A 14,410-nucleotide genomic window follows, 5' to 3' on the forward strand; every position below is an offset into this window, starting at 1 on the left:
GTGTGATATTATTGTAGAAGAGGATTTAATTTTCTGTATTTCTAGTTCATATACAGTTGATTTAGACTTCTGCTACCTATGATCATAATGGCTGAAATTTCAGTACCCAAGCACTGGCTTCCCAGGTACTGTTTAATTCAATGCGTCATTTTATTATGGAAGGAGATATAATTTTGTATATTTCCAACTTATATTCAATTGCTGTAGACTTGTGTTACTGTTATCTCCTTGTTGTCAGACTTGCTATGCAAGCGTAGGTGTTTTTGCTGCCTATTCAAGCACAATGAACTGCTGGATGTCTTTGTGGTAAGGGTGTATGGCTGGTGCAAGAAAACAGAAATAATTTAATTTTGCTATGTACAAATTTTATTTGTTGCAAAGCCGTTTATTACATCGATGACTTCCCCACTGTAATGTCCGTGTTCAGCGGTAGTAGTAGGGGTAGCCGGCGGCAGCATAGGGGTAGGCGGAGTAGGCGCTGACGGCGGGGTAGCCGAAGGCACTGTAGGCGTAGGGGGCGGCGTAGGCGTAGTAGGCCTCGGCGCCCTTCAGGGTCTCCTTGGCCTTCTCTTGGGCGAACACGGCCGCCACCAGCAGCACTACGAGGAAAGAGCAAACCTGCAAATTGAAAAACAACAACAAAATAATTCCATGATACATACTTTGTGTATTGTGCATTAAACTGGGGACCTAGAAACGACGGAAAGGCTTCGTCCCTCTGTAACCCTCAGTGGTTCACGACCACACAACAGGCCACAGTAGTCCACCCACCCCACCGCCGCCCCACACTGAACCTAGGGTTACTGTGCAGTTCAGCCCCCAGTTTAACTCCCCGGGAACGTCTCATGCCAGACGAGTGTAACCCCAAATGTTTCTGTGGTACAGTAATTATGGTGTACGCTTACATGGAGACAGTGTTTGTGCAGCAATCTCTGACATAGTGTAACTGAGGCGGAATAAGGGGAACCAGCCCGCATTCGCTGAGATAGATGGAATACCGCCTTAAAAACCATCCACAGGCTGGCCAGCACACCGGACCTCGACACTAATCAAATGGTTCAAATGGCTCTGAGCACTATGCGACTTAACTTCTGAGGTCATCAGTCGCCTAGAACTTAGGACTAATTAAACCCAGCCGGCCGCGGTGGTCTAGCGGTTCTGGCGCTGCAGTCCGGAACCGCGGGGCTGCTACGGTCGCAGGTTCGAATCCTGCCTCGGGCATGGGTGTGTGTGATGTCCTTAGGTTAGTTAGGTTTAAGTAGTTCTAAGTTCTAGGGGACTTATGACCTAAGATGTTGAGTCCCATAGTGCTCAGAGCCATTTTTTTTAATTAAACCCAACTAACCTAAGGACATCACACACATCCATGAACGAGGCAGGATTCGAACCTGCCACCGTAGCGGTCGCTCGGTTTCAGACTGTAGCTCCTAGAACCGCACGGCCATTCCGCCCGGCCGACACTAATCCACTGGGTGGATTCGTGCCGGGGATCGGCACGCCTTTTCATGTGGGAAGCAGAGCGTTAGACTGCGCGGCTAGCCAGGTGGGCTACACATACTTTAGTATCTCTTATTTGTGAATGTGTGTGACAGTGAAACCCTGGTGAAGTGGTACCTTCATATGTGAATAGTTAAAAATGTAATTAAATATTTTAGCTGTATGCCTGTCATCTTCAATCTCAATGCTAGAATAGGGTATGAGAGACAGGATCCGTTTGTTTAGTTAACAGATGACCAGAATTTCCTATAATTTTCTAATTTTTCACCCAGATCCACCAGTGAAAGATACTGCAGGCTTCATACACAGTTCTTGTTGTAGTTTCATGGACTTCCGCTACGTTTTCTACATCTTTTTCGTTGATAGAGTGTAATAGCCTCAGTTTATACAAGATTCTCCGTATATGGTACACCAAGGTGGGTCTTTTCCACCTTCTATTATGGTACTGGGTACGTCTATTGTCTAGACAATGGTTGATTATTTCTTTGAGCTTTAATCACAACTGCCGGCCGGTGTGGCCGAGCGGTTCTAGGTGCTTCAGTCTGAATCCACGCGACCGCTACGGGCGCAGGTTCGAATCCTGCCTCGGGTATGGATGTGTGTGATGTCCCTAGGTTAGTTAGGTTTAAGTAGCTCTAAGTTCTAGGGGACTGATGACCTCAGATGTTAAGTCACATAGTGCTCAGAGCCATTTTTTCGTCTAGGTATTAAGGATGTACTTCTTCACAGATACTATTTTGTATTCCCACCCTTAACCTATTTACCAGCTATATTCTGCAACGACCAGGATAAAGAAAGAGAGATGTGACGCAAAATTTCTGGAACTATCGGGCAAAAATATTTGTTACCAGTTGTAGAATATAGAAGAAAGAGTAGTGTTACAAGAAAGAGAGCGGTTTGTACTTATGTGAGCCATCAACAAGAAAGTGCATCTTGTTGAAGGTACCTAACGTAGCCATAGTTTCTCAGCGAAAACAGTAACGACCGTGTGTCTGGAGCTGGGCCAAATTAACCCAGTGGCGGTTGTACTTACGAAAGCCTTCATGATGTAGCGGCTGTTGGAGCTGCGAACTGATGCTGATTAGCTGGCCTGGCCCCGCATTTATACTGGACACGGCCCGACCTCGACCGACGACAACGCTCGCTGCACAACCGGGTTCAGCGAATCGACCGCTTGCTGTGTCCTTGGCTTTACGCCAAGCTTCCAAAACTAATCACCCACCTGGCAATACAGAGCGCACTGCAGTTATGTGGCGGTCACCGTGTCACTTCGCCCCTTTATTCTTTGAAGACTGAAGCCAATTCAGTTTGTATGTTACTCACTGTTTCCTGCAGTCTTTCCACTTCCTCGACTGCATTCGGACTGTGCAAAACAAGTTAATCCAGTAGGATATCGTATGTCCCATGATCAATAAATTGTTTCAAGCAATTCGAAAAAACTTCACGTCATTACCACTTTTAAGAAGGCTCGTAGGACGGTTATGCATAACTGTAGATCCTTGTATACAGGGTGTTACAAAAAGGTACGGCCAAACTTTCAGGAAACATTCCTCACACACGAAGAAAGAAAATATGTTATGTGGACATGTGTCCGAAACACTTACTTTCCATGTTAGAGCTCATTTTATTACTTCTCTTCAAATCACATTAATCATGGAATGGAAACACACAGCAACAGAACATACCAGCGTGACTTCAAGCACTTTGTTACAGGAAATGTTCACAATGTCCTCCGTTAGCGAGGATACATGCATCCACCCTCCGTCGCATGGAATCCCTGTTGCGCTGATGCAGCCCTGGAGAATCGCGTATTGTATCACAGCCGTCCACAATACGAGCACGAAGGGTCTCTACATTTGGTACCGAGGCTGCGTAGACAAGAGCTTTCAAATGCCCCCATAAATGAAAGTCAAGAGGGTTGAGGTCAGTAAAGTGTGGAGGCCATGGAATTGGTCCGCCTCTACCAATCCATCGGTCACCGAATCTGTTGTTGAGAAGCGTACGAGCACTTCGACTGAAATGTGCAGGAGCTCCATCGTGCACGAACCACATGTTGTGTCGTACTTGTAAAGGCACATGTTCTAGCAGCACAGGTAGAGTATTCCGTATGAAATCATGATAACGTGCTCCACTGAGCGTAGGTGGAAGAACATGGGGCCCAATCAAGACATCACCAATAATGCCTGCCCAAACGTTCACAGAAACTCTGTGTTGATGACGTGATTGCACTATTGCGTGCGGATTCTCGTCAGCCCACACATGTTGATTGTGAAAATTTACAATTTGATCACATTGGAATGAAGCCTCATCCGTAAAGAGAACATTTCAACTGAAATGAGGATTGACAGATTGTTGGATGAACTATTCGCAGAAGTGTACCCGTGGAGGCCAATCAGCTGCTGATAGTGCCGGCAAACGCTGTACATGGTACGGAAACAACTGGTTCTCCCGTAGCACTCTCCATACGGTGACGTGGTCAACGTTACCTTGTACAGCAACAACTTCTCTGACGCTGACATTAGGGTTATTGTCAACTGCACGAAGAATTGCCTTGTCCATTGCAGGTGTCCTCGTAGTTCTAGGTCTTCCCCAATCGCGAGTCATAGGCTGGAATGTTCCGTGCTCCCCAAGACGCCGATCAATTGCTTCGAACGTCTTCCTGTCGGGACACCTTCGTTCTGGAAATCTGTCTCGATATAAACGTACCGCGCCACGGCTATTACCCCGTGCTAATCCATACACCAAATGGGCATCTGTCAACTCCGCATCTGTAAACATTGCACTGACACCAAACCCACGTTCGTGATGAACTTGATGCTACGTACTGATGTACTTAATTGTACTGTAGAGGAATGAGCCGCATGTCAACACAAGACCCGAAGTAAACATTACCTTGTTTCAATTGGGCCAACTGGCGGTGAATCGAGGAAGTGCAGTACATACTGACGAAACTACCTTGCCTCAATTGGGCCAACTGGCGGTGAATCGAGGAAGTGCAGTACATACTGACGAAACTAAAATGAGCTCTAACATGGAAATTAAGCGTTTCCGGACACATGTCCACATAACATCTTTTCTTTATTTGTGTGTGAGGAATGTTTCCTAAAAGTTTGGCCGTACCTTTTTGTAACGCCCTGTATATGTACCTCTACAGGGTGGTCCATTGATCGTGACCGTGCCAAATATCTCACGAAATAAGCGTCAAACGAAAAAACTACAAAGAACGAAACTTGTCTAGCTTGGCGCTATGGTTGCCCCGCTAGATGGGCTGCCATGGTCAAACGGATATCAACTGCGTTTGTTAAAATAGGAACCCCCATTTTTTATTACACATTCGAGTAGTACGTAAAGAAATATGAATATTTTAGTTGGACCACTTTTTTCGCTTTGTGATGGATGGCGCTGTAATAGTCACAAACATAGGTCTCACAATTTTAGACGAACAGTTGGTAACAGGTAGGTTTTTTAAATTAAAATACAGAATGTAGGTACGTTTGAACGTTTTATTTCGATTCTTCCAATGTGATACATGTACCTTTGTGAACTGATCATTTCTGAGAACGCATGCTGTTACAGCATGATTACCTGTAAATACCACATTAATGCAATAAATGCTCAAAATGATGTCCGTAAACGTCAGTGCATTTGGCAATACGTGTAACGACATTCCTCTCAACAGCGAGTATTTTACCTTCCGTATGTTCGCACACGCATTGATAATGTGTTGACACATGTTGTCAGGCTTTGTCGGTGGATCACGATAGCAAATAACCTTCAACTTTCCCCACAGAAAGAAATCCGGGGACATCAGATCCGGTGAACGTGCGGGCCATGGTAGGGTGCTTCGACAACCAATCCACCTGTCATGAAATATGCTATTCAATACCGCTTCAACCGCACGCGAGCTATGTGCCAGACATCCATCATATAGGAAGTACATCGCCATTCTGTCATGCAGTGAAACATCTTGTAGTAACATCGGTAGGACATTACGTAGGAAATCAGCATACATTCCACCATTTAGATTGCCATCGATAAAATGGGGGCCAATTATCCTTCCTCCCATAATGCCGCACCATAAATTAACCCGCCAAGGTAACTGATGTTCCACCTGTCGCAGCCATCGTGGATTTTCCGTTGCCCAATAGTGCATATTATGCCGGTTTACGTTACCGCTGTTGGTGAATGACGCATCGTCGCTAAATGTAACGATGGCAAAAATTCTGTCATCGTCCCGTGATTTCTCTTGTGCCCATTGACAGAACTGTACGTTCAAAGTCGTCGCCATGCAATTTCTGGTGCATAGAAATATGGTACGGGTGCAATCGATGTTGATGTAGCGTTCACAACATCGACGTTTTCGAGATTCCCGATTCTCGCGCAATTTGTCTGCTACTGATCGGCGGATTAGCCGCGACAGCAGCCGAAAGACCTACTTGGGCATCATCATTTGTTGTGGGTCGAGGTTGACGTTTCACATGTGGCTGAACACTTCTTGTTTCCTTAAATAACGTAACGATCCGGCGAACGGTCCGGACGCTTGGGTGATGTCGTCCAGGATACCGAGCAGCATACATAGCACACGCCCGTTATGCATTTTGATCACAATAGCCGTTTGTCAACACGATGTCGACCTTTTCCGCAATTGGTAAACGGTCCAATTGAAGACGGGCAATGTATCGCGAAGCAAATACCGTCCGCACTGGCGGAATGTTACGTGATACCACGTACTTATACGTTTGTGACTATTACAGCGCCATATATCACAAAGCGAAAAAAGTGGTCCAACTAAAACATTCATGTTTCTTGACCTACTACAGGAATATGTAATAAAAAATGGGGGTTCCTATTCAAAAAATCGCAGTTGCTATCCGTTTGACCTATGGCAACACCATCTAGCGGGCCAACCATAGCGCCATCTGGTTTCCCCCTTCAAGCTAGACGAGTTTCTTCCTTTGTAGTTTTTTCGTTTGATGCTTATTTCGTCAGAGATTTGGCCTGGCCACTATCAATGTAAATCAGGTTGTTTGTTTTAACTTGCAACAACTCAATATCCGGAAATTTCATACGTAAAGATTCAGATGAAAAGTTAATATTTTCAGGAGGGACACTTGTCTGTGCTAAAATTCGCCACCCTCTGACCTAGCCACCGTTTCATATTCCAGAATGGGAACCTCTCTTTTATTACAGATATGGATTCTTTGCCAAAAATATCTGGTCTTACCTGAATTTTTTCGATTCATCGTAGTTGGTGCAGTAATTGGCTAGAGTAATGAGGCTTGGACGTGAGAACACACCGAAATCAATCACGCTAATAGTTAGATTAGAGAGGATTCAACAAAATAAAGCGTCCTGATGAATATGGCCCATTCTGCGAGTCGAAAGATCGTGTCCAACTTGCAAGTGAGCTGACCTTTGGCGGGAGGGGGCGGGGTACGGTATTGAGACTCAACTCTCTCAGAGTTGAACTGGTGCAGGAATGAAGTAGCGTGGCAAGCAAGCGGTCGGCTGCGTCCGGTCTCTGATACCTGGCCTGGATTGTGTGGGCCGTCCCAGGCGGTCCTGAATTTGTCGCTGTGCTGGGCCGTCGGATATGCAGAGCGTGTCTTGGCAGAAATTGGAAAACAATGAGTAACAGAATCAATACAGTCTTAAGCAAGAAATTCGTTTCTGATGCTTACATATTCACCATTCAGTTTCAGGTTTAACCGGATGTTCCTGTAATCATACAGAAAATTATTGCGTTGCTTCTTGTCTGAGTTTGTTTTAAGGTTCACTTTTGTTGTCAATAAATGCTGTTCAATCTTGTAGTCCATAACGAATGTTGATCAATCCCCCAATCGTCTAGTCCTTACAGGTGCTATACTTATGGCATAAAGGCATTTTATATATATATATATATATCTATATATATATATGTACAGACACACACACTCACACACACACACACACACACACACATATATATATATATATATATATATATATATATATATATATATATATATACAGGGTGTTACAAAAAAAAGGTACGGCTAAACTTTCAGGAAACATTCCTCACACAGCCGGCCGGAGTGGCCGTGCGGTTCTAGGCGCTACAGTCTGGAGCCGAACGACCGTTACGGTCGCAGGTTCGAATCCTGCCTCGGGCTTGGATGTGTGTGATGTCCTTAGGTTAGTTAGGTTTAAGTAGTTCTAAGTTCTAGGCGACTGATGACCTCAGATGTTAAGTCCCATAGTGCTCAGAGCCATTTTTGAACATTCCTCACACACAAATAAAGAAAGGATGTTATGTGGGCATCTATCCGGAAACGCTTAATTTCCATGTTAGAGCTCATTTTAGTTTCGTCAGTATGTACTGTACTTCCTCGATTCACTGCCGGTTGGCGCAATTTAAGGAAGGTAATGTTGACTTTGGTGCTTGTGTTGACATGCGATTCATTGCTCTACAGTACTAGCATTAAGCACATCTGTACGTAGCATCAACAGGTTAGTGTTAATCACGAACGTGGTTTTGCTGTCAGTGCAATGTTTACAAATGCGGAATTGGCAGATGCCCATTTGATGTATGGATTAGTACGGGGCAATAGCCGTGGCGCGGTACGTTTGTATCGGACAGATTTCCAGAACGAAGGTGTCCCGACAGGAAGACGTTCGAAGGAATTGATCGGCGTCTTAGGGAGCACGGAACATTCCAGCCTACGACTCGCAACTGGGAAAGACCTAGAACGGCGAGGATACCTGCAATGGACGAGACAATTCTTCGTGCAGTTGACGATAACGCTAATGTCAGCGTCAGAGAAGTTGCTGCTGTACAAGGTAACGTTGACCACGTCACTGTATGGAGAGTGCTACGGGAGAACCAGTTGTTTCCGTACCGTGTACAGCGTGTGCAGGCACTATCAGCAGCTGATTGGCCTCGACGGGTACACTTCTGCGAATGGTTCATCCAACAATGTGTCAATCCTCACTGCAGTGCAAATGTTCTGTTTACGGATGAGGCTTCATTCCAACGTGATCAAACTGTAAATTTGCACAATCAACATGTGTGGGCTGACGAGAATCCGCACGCAGTAGTGCAATCACGTCATCAACACAGAGTTTCTGTGAACGTTTGGGCAGGCATTGTTGGTGATGTCTTGATTGGGCCCCATGTTCTTCCACCTACGCTCAGTGGAGCACGTTATCATGATTTCATACGGGATACTCTACCTGTGCTGCTAGAACGTGTGCCTCTACATGTACGACACAACATGTGGTTCGTGCACGATGGAGCTCCTGCACATTTCAGTCGAAGTGTTCGTACGCTTCTCAACAACAGATTCGGTGACCGATGGATTGGTAGAGGCGGACCAATTCCATGGCCACTATCTCCTGACCTCAACCCTCTTGACTTCCATTTATGGGGCATTTGAAAGCTCTTGTCTACGCAACCCCGGTACCAAATGTAGAGACTCTTCATGCTCGTGTTGTTGACGGCTGTGATACAATACGCCATTATCCAGGGCTGCATCAGCGCATCAGGGATTCCATGCGACGGAGGGTGGATACATGTATCCTCGCTAACGGAGGACATTTTGAACATTTCCTGTAACAAAGTGTTTGAAGACACGCTGATACGTTCTGTTGCTGTGTGTTTCCATTCCATGATTAATGTGATTTGAAGAGAAGTAATAAAATGCGCTCTGACATGGAAAGTAAGCCTTTCCGGACACATGTCCATATAACATATTTTCTTTCTTTGTGTGTGAGGAATGTTTCCTGAAAGTTTGGCCGTACCTTTTTGTGAAGAACACACAGTTGTTAATTTTATTTACAATAATTGTAGTAGTTTTGATGAATTTAATCCGGTGGTAACTGAATGACGGGTTTCAGTTGAAAACAGCTGCCGTCAGCTCATACTTTTTCTGTAATTAGTACCTGAGTCATCAGTGAGCGATGGTTAATACTGTGTAATGCTTCGGGTACGAACCGTAAAGAATGTATGATCTGAATAGGATTAGGTTGTGTGGTCTATGGAAAACAATTTTCTAGTTAATATTAATATCTGTATGTGTGTTTTTGTGTGTAACCTAACATTACTCTTCAGAGCCTGATGTAATTTCAACTATATTAGGCACTCATTTTACTTAGTATCAGCAGACAATTAGCGGTAGGTTAAGACAAACCCTATTTGTCAGACTGGGCTCGGAATGAGGTAACATGTAATCTTTTACATTTGAAGAAAATTCAGCACAACTTGGTACATATATCATATAGTAACTAGCAGAATATATACTGTAGGGTTAAACATCCCTAGTGGTAGGACGAGAATGTGAAGGGCTAATATGTAGTAGAGCATGGGAAGGGATAAAATTTAATATTAAGCTAGATAAATGTTATATCCACAATTTTAGGGGTACCTGGGATAATTGGTGAAAGTTCTTATTCTTTATATCTACATATATGTTTCTCAACGTAGCCACCAAGGCGACTAACACATTTCCCTCAGTGAGAGATCAGTTTTTTGACACCAGCACCGTAGGGCGGTTGGGTTTGTAGATGGAGTCACAACCTCCACTTTGCTTGAACCGCATCATCTTTATCAAAGTGAAATCCGTGAAAGTTGTTTTATTTTTGGAGACAGATGGAAATCGGTTGGGGCAATGTCGGCAATGTATGGAGGATGGTGGATGACACGGAACCCAAGGCGTCGAATTCTTGCAGATGTTGCAGCGCTGGTGTGTGGTGCGGCATTGTCATGCTGAAAGAGAACTCTTCTAATTCTAACCTCGATATCAGCATGCCGTAATTCACGCAGAAAACACTGTTCCATTACACAACGCCATGTTACACTCTACAATTAGGAGGTCTCTAGCGGCAAAATGTAAAATGTTAATAACGTTTGTTTTCATTAAAAGGTTTTAGGAGCTATAACATAAAACATCAAAGGATTTACTTTTCAGAACGGCCTCATAGATGGCGAGGTGAGGATATAAAATGAGCTCATATTTGTTAGTTACAGTGGGAGGTATCGTAAATGAAGTCTACAGTGTACAACCTGAACCAACTTTTGTAAAGCTGTCTTAACTAATCAAGCACCCGTAGTTACGTGGTCAGTCAGTAACATAAAATAAAAGTTTGGGGCCGTTGGGACGCTGGAAAATGTGAACAGGGCAAAGGGGAATATTTGGGAGGGGATTTCCACTAACGTCACTACTACGCCAACCAAGACGAAACTTCTGAAAATCTTTGTCAGACCTAGGTGAGGCTGAAACTATGTTTAATATGTTTGTGAAAAAGCTAAATGCAGTTGTCCATTAAAAATGTTTTTGTGTCTGTTGATGTGATATTTTTCTGAGCATACGAGACGAGATCTTTTCGCAAAATTCCACTCATCAATTTTCACCTCCAAATGTGAAAATATTTGTTGCTGCACACCTATGTAGAGAGAAATTGTAAGGAAATAGTCTGAACGTTCAGCCAAGTGCTTAAGTACGAACCGCAAAGTAATTATGTAGACATAGATGTAGAGGTTGAAACTGTTTGTTATTTCGCTTCAAGGATGATTCGTCCCACACAGACACATGAGGACCTGCTGCGTGTATGTGTACTTGGAAGTGTGGGTAAAAGAATAAAGTCGATTTATTTCTCGGCATTTGCAGCAAAGTGAGCCACTGTCATTATTTAATTAGTTAGAGTGGCTTTAGATTATTTCATTGGTGATGTCTGATGAAGGAAACTGTTTCATGACTTTATATGTTAGAAAGAAATACATCCAGTTCTGGTCCCTATGTTTTTCAGGTTGGCGCCAGGCATGTTGCAAACGTTAATTTCCTCATTTTGGTATTGCAGCCAAGAGGACTTCTGTGTAAAATTTACTTTAAGCAGGATGGCGCAACGGTTCACACAGCACATTACAGCATTGTTATACTCTGTCGCAGTTTTTCACGCTGTTTGATATCCCACCTAGGCGATTTGACATAGCATTCACATTCTTCATTTAACAGCTCCAGATTTCTTCCCTTGGGAATATTTCAAAGAAAGAGTCTTTGCCAATCAGTTGCCAGACAGTCGTTGAACTTAAGACTGCCATTAGACTTGAAATAAGTGCAGTTTTGCAGGATATGTGAAGGACTTTTACGAAAGCTAACCAGCGATGCCTTCACGAGTGCATCCAGCAGACTTGAGACATTTGGGGGAAGTTATTTCCAAGGTGTAGTGAGGTCTGCAAATATATGTTACGTACTGTAGTAACTGTCAATTTATGTTTTTAAATTTCATAATTAGTACTAAATTATTAAATTACTACTTGCATTTACTGTGTTTCAGTTAGTTACATGTTCCATAGGCCATTTGTACAATTCCTTTATGGAAACAATGTGGAATTAGTAAGCTTACAGGACACATATACATGATTGGTGTTAACATTGATTGTCACATTATTAGTTTAGTTGTACTTATGCAACCTGTGGTGTGACAGACGACAAGTGGTCTCTTGCATGCACCATCTATCGCCCCTGGCCTAGCTCAAATTCTAATTAAATGATAAAATTGAGTTGCGGGTTAGGATTTGTTAGTTGTGTGTATATATACTACGGAAGTATTTGGTTTTTATATGTGCAGATAATTCAAACACCGAGCCAGAAACCGACGCGGACTTTCGTTGACGCGGCAAGTGGCGGGCCGCCATGGAGCAAACACAGTAAGGCTTATGACGTCGCTCCATGGAGGTCCAAAGTCGCGGCGGCGGGATACTCCGAGGCGGTTGTTGGACTTCGGAGGAAAAAAAAAACTAAGAATGAATAATGAGGAACTTTGTGTAACACAGCGAAAGTAGGAAGAAGGAATTTAACGGCCGGTAACGTAGTAGGCGGTACCTCAAGAGCCGACTGTACATAGGTATCAGAAATAAATCGCTGTAACTGTTGTAAAGAAGGAGTTCTGAATAAGAGTTATTACGGGGAGCAGTCAGACAGCGGCGGTTACTGGTGAATGATCGCCATAGGTGACATTTTCTTCATCAGCTACGCCGTCCCCTCTTTCACTCGACGAACTTAGTCAACATTAAGACAAGAGTCGAACTACGCAAATAATAAAACTCATCTGTGGGGCGGGGACAGCGCACTTGGCGACCCTGAAATTGGAAGACGATATCGCGTCGTTACAAGAACCTTGAAGCAACGAATTAATCTAATTAAGATAAAAACGTTTACGTAAGAAATTAGAACATATGAGAGAAATGAAACTTTTTATTCTTTGAAAGTGGTCGAGTATAACGAAAAGCACGGAGTAACAAAACGCAAACAAACACATGATACGACGGTTTAACCAGCATATACAAACATCGAGAACAACCAACGAGTGAGCGACGCTACGAGTTACAGCTATATCGCCAACTAAGTTAACTATATCAGAGCAGACGACGCCAGCCATGCTACAGCCGAGATATGCCAGCAGACGACGCTAGCCAATGCGCCACCACTACGGTTCACATTTGGTGAGCTACAACTGTTTAAATATAATTAACTACTATGATGTGATCAGTGATAGTTCGAATATACAGTGTTTTCAATACAGTGACGTTTATAAACAAAAAATGATATAATGATATACAGTGATTTCTATATAGTGATATTACGAGTATAATATTACTATTACATGCCAATATTAACACGCAATATGAGTGCAAATATGGAGCAGCTGTTACAACAAATGCAACATTTATTCGATCAGAACTTTAATCAATTTAATCAGGTACAGAAACAGGCTTTCACGGACTTTACAAACACACAGGCTCAGAATTTAAATGACTTAAAACAGGGACAGAAACAGGCTTTCACTGACTTTGCAGACGAACAAAGCAAGAAATTTGACGCACAGGCTAAGACTTTAAATGACTTAAAACAAGATTTGGATAAAAGACTTAATGACCAGATAGAGGCAAATATGAAAAATCTTGAATCTTTTATAACTGACATTCAAGAGTATACTACTCAGCAAATTAATGAAAGTAATAATAACTTTTATACTAATTTAGTATAAAACAGAAATCGATCAAAAACTGGAAGAGTGGGATAAGGAACGCAGTTCTAACCTAGATACGATTAGGACTGAGTTGCTTATAGATATCCCAAAACCAATAACGACCTTAACAAACACATGGGGTACTTTTAAGGTTGACATTGAAGATAAGGTGCATATTATCTCTACAGAAACTACTGAAATACAAAGTAAAATAACATCAATAACGACCAATGTTATGTCCCAGTTACCTGATCTTACACAGCTACAAAACGAGGTAGAGAATCAAGTATTGATAAACATGAGTGATAAGATAATTGAACTAGAACACTTAAAAATGTCTAAATTAAACAAAAAATGTCACTTTATTGAGTATAACAATAATTTAGTGAAACATTTTGCATACTTTAGATCCAATGGTAAGACCCATCCAATTGTGTTTTTAAAGGCTTTCTCTAGTTCATTATCTGGGACCTGGACATAGTCGCGTAAGATCGATTTTGTAATAGGATATACGGAATATGAAGCTCGCGATTGGGGAATAACACACTTAAAAGAATTTGATTCATTGTTAGACTTCGAAAATAAATTTACAGAAAGGTTTTGGTCAAAGGGAGCTCAAGATAAGTTACGAAAATACCTTCTGAATCCACCATTTTATAAGAGGGATAAGGGAACACTGAAAGCTTATGTGCAAAATCATTTAATGATAGCAAGATACTTAGACAATCCCATACCTGAGGATCAACTGGCCGATGTTACACATTTGCCAGTACAGATACAAAAGAAGTTTTTTTGTAAAGGTTGGGAAACAGTAACACAGCTGTTGACTGTATTGGAACCCCTGGATACGTTTGATAAAGAGCAAACAGACAGAGCGAATAGATATTTATCTAATACTAGACAACAA

At 42.7% G+C, this 14,410-nt stretch overlaps 1 long non-coding RNA gene across 1 annotated transcript; it reads right to left on the reverse strand.

The window, feature by feature from the left end:
* Nucleotides 1-343: 343 nt before the first annotated feature.
* LOC124605145 lies at nucleotides 344-2,717 on the reverse strand. Its single transcript, XR_006978609.1, has 2 exons — nucleotides 2,531-2,717; nucleotides 344-618 (listed from the first exon to the last, which is right to left on the reverse strand). It is a non-coding gene; the product is annotated as an uncharacterized LOC124605145 (long non-coding RNA).
* Between the last annotated feature and the right edge of the window lie 11,693 nt (nucleotides 2,718-14,410).

Source organism: Schistocerca americana, chromosome 3, assembly GCF_021461395.2.
Source record: "Schistocerca americana isolate TAMUIC-IGC-003095 chromosome 3, iqSchAmer2.1, whole genome shotgun sequence".
Classification (NCBI taxonomy): Eukaryota; Metazoa; Arthropoda; class Insecta; order Orthoptera; family Acrididae; genus Schistocerca; species Schistocerca americana.